This window comes from Phaethon aethereus (assembly GCF_964289735.1).
Source record: "Phaethon aethereus genome assembly, chromosome: 15".
Classification (NCBI taxonomy): domain Eukaryota; kingdom Metazoa; phylum Chordata; class Aves; order Phaethontiformes; family Phaethontidae; genus Phaethon; species Phaethon aethereus.
Window position 1 is genome coordinate 8164645 of NC_138591.1, and position 7398 is coordinate 8172042.

Below are 7398 nucleotides of genomic sequence, written 5' to 3' on the forward strand. Positions count from 1 at the left end.
GGGGCGCCGGAGCTCAGCGGCGGCGCGAGCGCCCCGGCGGCGGCGCCCCGCGCATTCGGAGCCGGGCGAGAGGGCGGGTAGCGGCTGACCGGCCCCTGGCGCGCGGGCGGCCCCCCCCCCGAGCGCCCCGCACCGCGCGGGCGGCCCTGGCTAACTGCGCTCGCGGCCGGTCACAAGACTGCGCCCCACGTGACACCGCTCCCCCGCGGCGCGAGCTGACTCGCCGAGCGGCGCAGGAAACCCTCGGCCTTAAAGGGGCCGCGCCGCCGCCCGACCGCGCCGCCGCGGCACCCCGGCAGGCGCCTTCCCGTCCCCCTTCTCCGCCCCGATCTCATGACTGCAGCCGGGCTGTGGGCGAGTTGCCCTCGGTGGGAGGGTGCTGCGCTCCTCGTGCTGCCCGTGTTTTGAGAGAAGAGCAGCGGCCGGGGGGACAGGCTGCTGCACGCAACCCCGAGCCCCCGGGCCTGCAGGCTGTTTTTTGATTAAGAGGATGATGGATCTTATAACGTGCTCGCTAAGGCCCTTTTTAGCATGGCTTTCCTTCAGGTGCTCCTTTCCTGAAATGTAGTCCCCGCTGGAACGGGGCGGCCTGATGAGGATGAGGCTCGTGATCGGCTTGGTCCCCGCCAACATCTCCGCCGGCTGTAGCTGTAGGGTCTGCTCAACCTGGGGAGACCCCGAGAGCGCTAACAGAAAGAGGGATGCGGAAGGTTATCAGTTCTGCACCTGCGATACCGCCAAGAGCCACTTCGAATGATGTGGTAGCCACGACTTCAGCTGAGCTCTGGGAGGATGGAAAGGTTGAGGGAGTGGGACCGGGTGTCCCGTGTGTGTATAGATACAGATATAGAGAGAGAGATTTCTGTGTGCCTGTGTGTTTGCCTTTGCACACAAACCCCTAGTCTGAGGAAAAAGCAAAAACCAGCAGGAAATAGTGCTGTGTTCTGCAGTGACTTCTGCAAACTCTTTATCTCCCCACTGGGAAGAGCCACACTTGAGTGCTAAAGGAAAAAAACAAGAGCTCTGAGGGTGGTGACACAGCATGGGAATATTGTAAAAAAAGAGAGAAAGTTTTTGAAGAGAGATTGAGGAAAAAGCAGAAGAAAACTCACGTGGCTTGAAGAAACGCTAAAGTTGAAGAAACATTAAAGTAAGGAGGAGGAAGGCAAGGGGCATGCTGCTTTTCCCTGTGCAGCAAACTAAAAGAACAAGTTCAACAGCGCTTTCACTGGGCTCAGCTGCTTCTGAAATCCAAGATCTCGATGGCTGGACAGCTCAGGCCGGATGTTGAAAGGATCTTAAATGCCTTTTATCACCAATAAAACTCTGGCCCTCTTCCCTCCACACCTTCAACCCTTGAGCTGTCCAATTCACCAAATCCTTTTTTTTTAAATATGCACAGGTTTGTCCTTCACTACAGGTACCAACACAGCCCTATCATCACAGCAAATACTGAGTGACTCCCATGACAGCACCTCTGTGCAGTAGGGAAGGTTTAGCCCCATTTCATAGGAAGCGGGTGGGGGGAAACATAAAAAAGGAAAGAGATTAAACAATTTGCCTCAAAACCAAAACAAATCTTGAAACAGATAGGGATGGAGATTACATGACCCAAAATCCAAGGCCGTGCCAGCATCACATGATGGTGAGAGGATCCCTGCCTTCTTGCTTTCCGTCTCCTCCCTCCAAATTGCAGTGCCTGACTCATCTGGAAGGGGCACCACTAACAGTTTGCAGTGACATTTAAAGACCGCTCCTACTCTGAGGAAAGCTTTTGCTTACTGTAACTGTAGCGCTATAAATATTACATGAGGTTTTTGAAAGAAAAATCTAAAAGCACAAATGCAACGCAGTACTTCCTCATTAGGGGAAAGCTGCTTCCTTAAAATGAATGTCAAGTGACGAGGAAAAATCCCCCTTTCAATGAAGTGAGATTTGGGAAAGCATGGAAGAGCTGGCAGTAGGAAAGCTCCCCATACAAACCATCTCCGACTGCATTAGGACAATAGCTGCAAAACAGTGAAACAGGATTTAAAATATCTTGACTATGCTTTGGACAGAGCAAAATCATTTGTAATAAAAGATTTAAAAACTCGCAAAATTAATTTCTGAGCGCTATAGCCTTGCCTAGGTCAGGGATGTGTCCCAGTCACAGGGGTAGACCTCCCCTAACTGCATTTTCAGTACAAACCACAGCTTTGTCATGGTACCACTGCAGGTGTATTTAGACAGCTACAATCATGGGCAAAACTGAGGGAAATCTCCACAGCAAGGGCTAAGCAAGCTTAATTGAGTGAGACCTGGTTGACTGAAGATAACTCTTTCCTCCTGAGTCATGCCATAACCACAAGACTGAAGGACAGAAGTAGGAGAGGATATCTGGATGTTTTCTCTCTCTTTTGCAAGGCCTCAGAGCCCCGTTCAGGGAAGACTTGGGGTGCGCCCTTCACAGGCCACAGACTGGAAGTGAGGTTCGCCTTAACCCAGTGCCCTGGGATTATACAGCAAATCCACTGTTCAAATTAATGGCAAAATAGAAATCTGTTTACATTTAGCTGTTTGTTTTTGCACAACCTTTCTGTGGATAGCTCCTTACAGAATGGAAGTCTCTATTGCAACACCAGCAACTGAACAAACCAGGGCTCAGAATCGGACACCCAAAGCAAGCAAGAGTTTTCATAAAGTATCAATTCATTTCGAACTTTTACATCCAATTACAGATGTAGCAGAGCGGGCATACTTGTTAGCTGGCTACAGGCCACAGAAAAGTCACCTGCTGCCAGTGTTATGGACAGCATTCATTTGGTTTCATATGTAAGGTCCTCCTTAAAATAAGTGTAAGAAAACTGTACTGGTTGTAAATGACTTATCATGCAAACTCCTTGCATAATCAATCATTCATGCTGCCATCCTGTATGACTACAGGTGGTTCAAAATCCAAACTGTGAGAAAATCCCAGAGGATGCTCCTTCAATTCCTCTGCAGTCCACTTCCCATGGAAAACAACGGACGTCTTGTTTTTACCTGCTTAAAATGGCAACTGGATTGAATATATGACAAATGTATCAGAGACACAACTGCTACAAATCTCGCAAAATTAATTTCCTAGGATCCAAACAGTACTTGGTCTTTATAAAGAGGTTTTACCACAATGATCAAATCATCAAAACACTACTAGGGAGCAAAACTTCTGTATTGAGGTAGGCACAAACCTGCACAAGGGACCAAACCACACCAGCATGAGTCAAGTGTCTCTGGGGCTCAGAAGGAAATGACGCAGACAGGGTGGTTTTGCCTCATGCAGGCATCATTGTAGAGAATTAAATGTGTACATCAACCTTCCAAACCGCGACCTTCTGCATGTCAAAACCACCTGAACCTACAGGCCACAGAACAAGAGCAAGGCAGACATAGTCTCTTTAACCAGCAACAAGAAACTCCTCAGGCTGGATTCAAGGTGGACCTGCCAGTTCCCTTTGAAAAAAGCCCGAAATGAAAGACGACTGCTTTTCCACGCTCCTTTACTGCACCTTTGCGACACACAAAGATCTGAGATACCTTTTGTTTGCAGATCTCTTTCGTGTTTGGTTATTTGAACACACAGGCATGGACGTTCTTGCCGATCTTAGATTTTCTGATTCGCTTCAGAATGAACTGGAACGTGATGGCAAAAACTGAGATTTGTAAGCAAGCACTTTCAAAGGGAGATTATCATGTTGTAGCAGGGCAAGTCACAGCGGTGACCGGCAATACACGTTAAGCAGCACCTTTGGTTCCTTCTGAGAAGAACTCCTACTGTGCTACTACTACGCTGCTACAAGTTGTGACAGTAAAGGCCGTTCTCCCTCCTTGTGCCTCCGGCGCGACATTTACGGATGCATCAAGAGCAAAGGTACCTTCAGGCAAGCGCCGTTTCTCCTAGCCCCGCCTGACGCACCCGCCGTCTCTGCGCAGCAGGCTGTCCGGCGGGGCGGCGCTGCCCGCCGGAGCCACCGCCCGTGCGGTCCCCGCAGGGGCTGCCCCGCCCGGGCCGGCCCCACGCCCCTGCCGCCGCGCCGCTCTCGCAGCCGCGCCCCCGCGCGGAGACAGCGCCCCCGCGCGGCGCGGGCCCCTGCTCCGCGCGCCGTGACGCGCCCCGCCTCCCCGTCCAGCGGCGGCGTCGCAGCCAGTGGGAGCGCGCGCGCGCTCTCCGCCCGCCGCTGCCTGCGCTCCGCTGCGGGTCCGCCCTGGCGGGGCGCGGCGGCTGCTTCCGCCGGGAGCGGCGCCGGGAGGCAGGTGAGGGGCGAGCCCCGGGGGGCCGGGCTCGGGCAGAGCCGTTCACTGTCAGCCGGCCCGCCGCTGGGAGTGGGGCGGGCCGCGCAGCGCGGCTGGAGAGCGGGCCCCCGCCGAGCCCGGCGCAGCCCTCGCCGTGTCCCTGTCCCCCCGCCGCCCTTCCCGGCGGGGCCGGTGCCGGCGGGAGGAGCGAGCGGGGCCGCGAGGAGGTGCCGGCGCCTCTGCGCAGTCCACCGCGGGGAAGGTGTGCTGGCGGAGGGGGAGGATGTCCGCCGGGCGTTTTCGGGCAGTGGATTCGCTCTGTCGCCACCGGAGACCCGCTCCCGTCTTCTGCCCGCAGCTGACCGCCTCCTTCCTGAGGGGGAGCGGGCGCCCTGACCGGCCGCCATGTCGGCCCGGGGCCGGCCGAGGGCCGGCCCCGCCGGGAAGCAGCCCCCGGCCCCGCGGAGCTGTTAAGCCGATCTGGCTCTAATGCGCGCCTGAAAAAACAGCGCGCGCCCTCCGCTCGCTGCTCCTCGGCTCGTCCCCGGGTGTTATTTACGCTTTGTTAAGTTAGTAAAGCGCTTTGAGATCCCCGCGGATGTAAAGCAGCGCGTCCATGACTCTGTGCGAGGAGCGGACGAGCTTGGCGAGGGCCGTCGTTCGCAATGGCGGTGCAGCCTGCCTGGGCGCGGGCCGCTCGGAGCGCGCGGAGGCCGCCGGCGGTTCAGCCCGCCGGCACCTCGGCCAGAGCCGGCCACGGCCTGCGGACCGCCGGGGGCACGGCGGGGCACGTCCCCTCCCTGCTGAGGAGCTTCGTTACTTTTGTAACGCGCGAGGAGTTGGGATGTTTTTCTCGAGTTCTGGAGCAATCGGTGTTGTGCCAGGCAGCTGGAAATTTTCATTAACATCACACCATTTAAGTAGTTTTAGTTCTAGCAGAAATCACCTGGCTGAGCTGAGGGGTGAGGACGAATTTAGCAGGTGTGGGTCTGATTTTTTGCAGTCTCCCAAGAACATTAGGCAGCTTCTGCATTCACTGAGATGCACATGAGCCACAAGCGCTAAGCATCCTTCAAAAATCAAGCAACATCTGTCTTCATCTTTTGCAGCACCACCAGTGCAAAGGGGCCTATACTGAAGTCTTACAAGTAGTTTAGAATCCCAAATGCATTTGGGATTTCCCCATGATTCTCCAAACACTGTCTTAAAAGATCAGAGTATGAAGAAACTCTCACTTATCTTGGCTTCCTTGAGTATTTCAATCCAGTTGCCGCTGCCTGGTTTGTCTGTCTGTCCCATCCATATTTTTCCTAACTTCATAACCTTTAGAATATTTGGAATTTTCACTACCTTTTTCTGAACTGTTCCAGGTACTTTTCTGCCTGCCTTGACCGTCATTCCAGCTGCAGGCCTTCATTTCAATATTTGCCCACCTTTAACACAGCCAAGCATCACTTTTCTTTATTATCTGGCTAGGTAGATATCTTCATTGCATTATCCATAATGCTTCCAGGCTTGCTGGCGTTCTGGTTGCTTAAAATTAAATGCATAATAGTTTCCTCTGTTACAAAGGCTCTTTTGCAGAATTTTAAGTGCTAATACTGAAAGGCTTATTTGCATGGCCTTTATTTTCCCAGAGGCACACACATAATTTTCACTTCATCTTTGCTTTGTTCCATTCCTTTTTTTCCATACTTTGTCCTTCGGTACTATCCTACTTTTACTAACGTAGAAAGACAGGATAAACGGCTGGTCCAAGAGCAGACAAAGGCAGTAATACATGCCTTCATACTCCCAGCAGCAACAGGAGAAAAAAAGAGTCAGAACTAGAGGATTCATCATAGTTATGCTGCCACAACTAATAGGAGAATTTTGCTCGTGACCTTCCCATGGCCTCGCTCATTCTCTGCTGCTATAAATTTTCTTCTCGCTGTTAGCTGTTATTCACCTGGTGGATCCAGGTTTTTAGGTACTTGGCAGCAGCAGCTCTAGGAATCAAAGAGTTATGAAACGTTCCCTGGGATCCCATGTGAATTTACTGTGCTGTTCTTTGACACTGGCCTAGCTGCCTCTGGATTCTCTGCAGTTTCACCTCCGCCATTCACATATACCGTACAAGTTAGTCCCCGCGCACCACCATTTATTATCAGTCAGAAAGCAAGCAGGCTCTTGTCTTGAAAGCACGGTTGCCGTTTGACAACAAAGCAGCAGAGTTCCATGCTGACTCCAGGCAAGGATTCCTCTTTTCTTTCATTGTGTTGGATCTGAGTCCTCTTCTCTACCTTTCCCCTCCCGCTCCCCCACTGCGTAGTTAGTAGAACTGGAGGCAAAGTTCAAAGTACTCATCAGTAGTTCTGACTGTCAGACATACAGAGCAACCGAAATTTGTTCAGTTTAATGGCACCCCCAAGGCCAAGTGACAGAAATACACTGGCCTTTCTTCACTTGTAAAAGGACTGGCCTACACCTACCTCTCATAAAATGCTGACCCCTCCATGAAGGGTAGGCCTGCAGTGCCCAGAAAATGGCAGGCTATTCAGTGACAAAACTGGAACAGAACTCAGCCAGGTCTCTGCTGTTAAACCACGCTCTCTGTATACTTAAATAAATATCACACCTATGTATATCAAATAAAGATCAGATCCCAAAGTAGTCATCAGCATGCTTTGGAAAGAGGTTTCCTGGCAGTAGTAGGTAATGTGTCCATGGATTAAAACTAGATGCGTGCTTATGGAGAAGGTCCCTTTCACATCTTTTCCTTTGTGTAGCTATGTTGGCATGTGCCAAGAGGAGGCTGAGAAGGAGATACCATAAGTTACCATGGCTTTGTGGAACCGAGATAAGCGGTGTGCGTAGCACCACCAGCATTACCAGCTCTTCAGAGCAAAGCCGCCTACTATAAAATGGTCCGTGATACTTCATCTCAGTTCAGTGTTGATGTCTGTTCTCGGCCTGCCAAAGCTGTCCTATTACTGTTGTGAGCTCTTGTAGGATGGACAATAGTGTGGTGGTAGCAAGGTCTTTCACATGGATTTTCAGAGGCATCTAAGAGGTGTAACTGCACAGCTCTGACTGAAAGAGATCTGGCTGACAGCTTTGAATGGGCTCTTTTTAAAAGATCATAATCTTAAAGGTCTTTTCCAA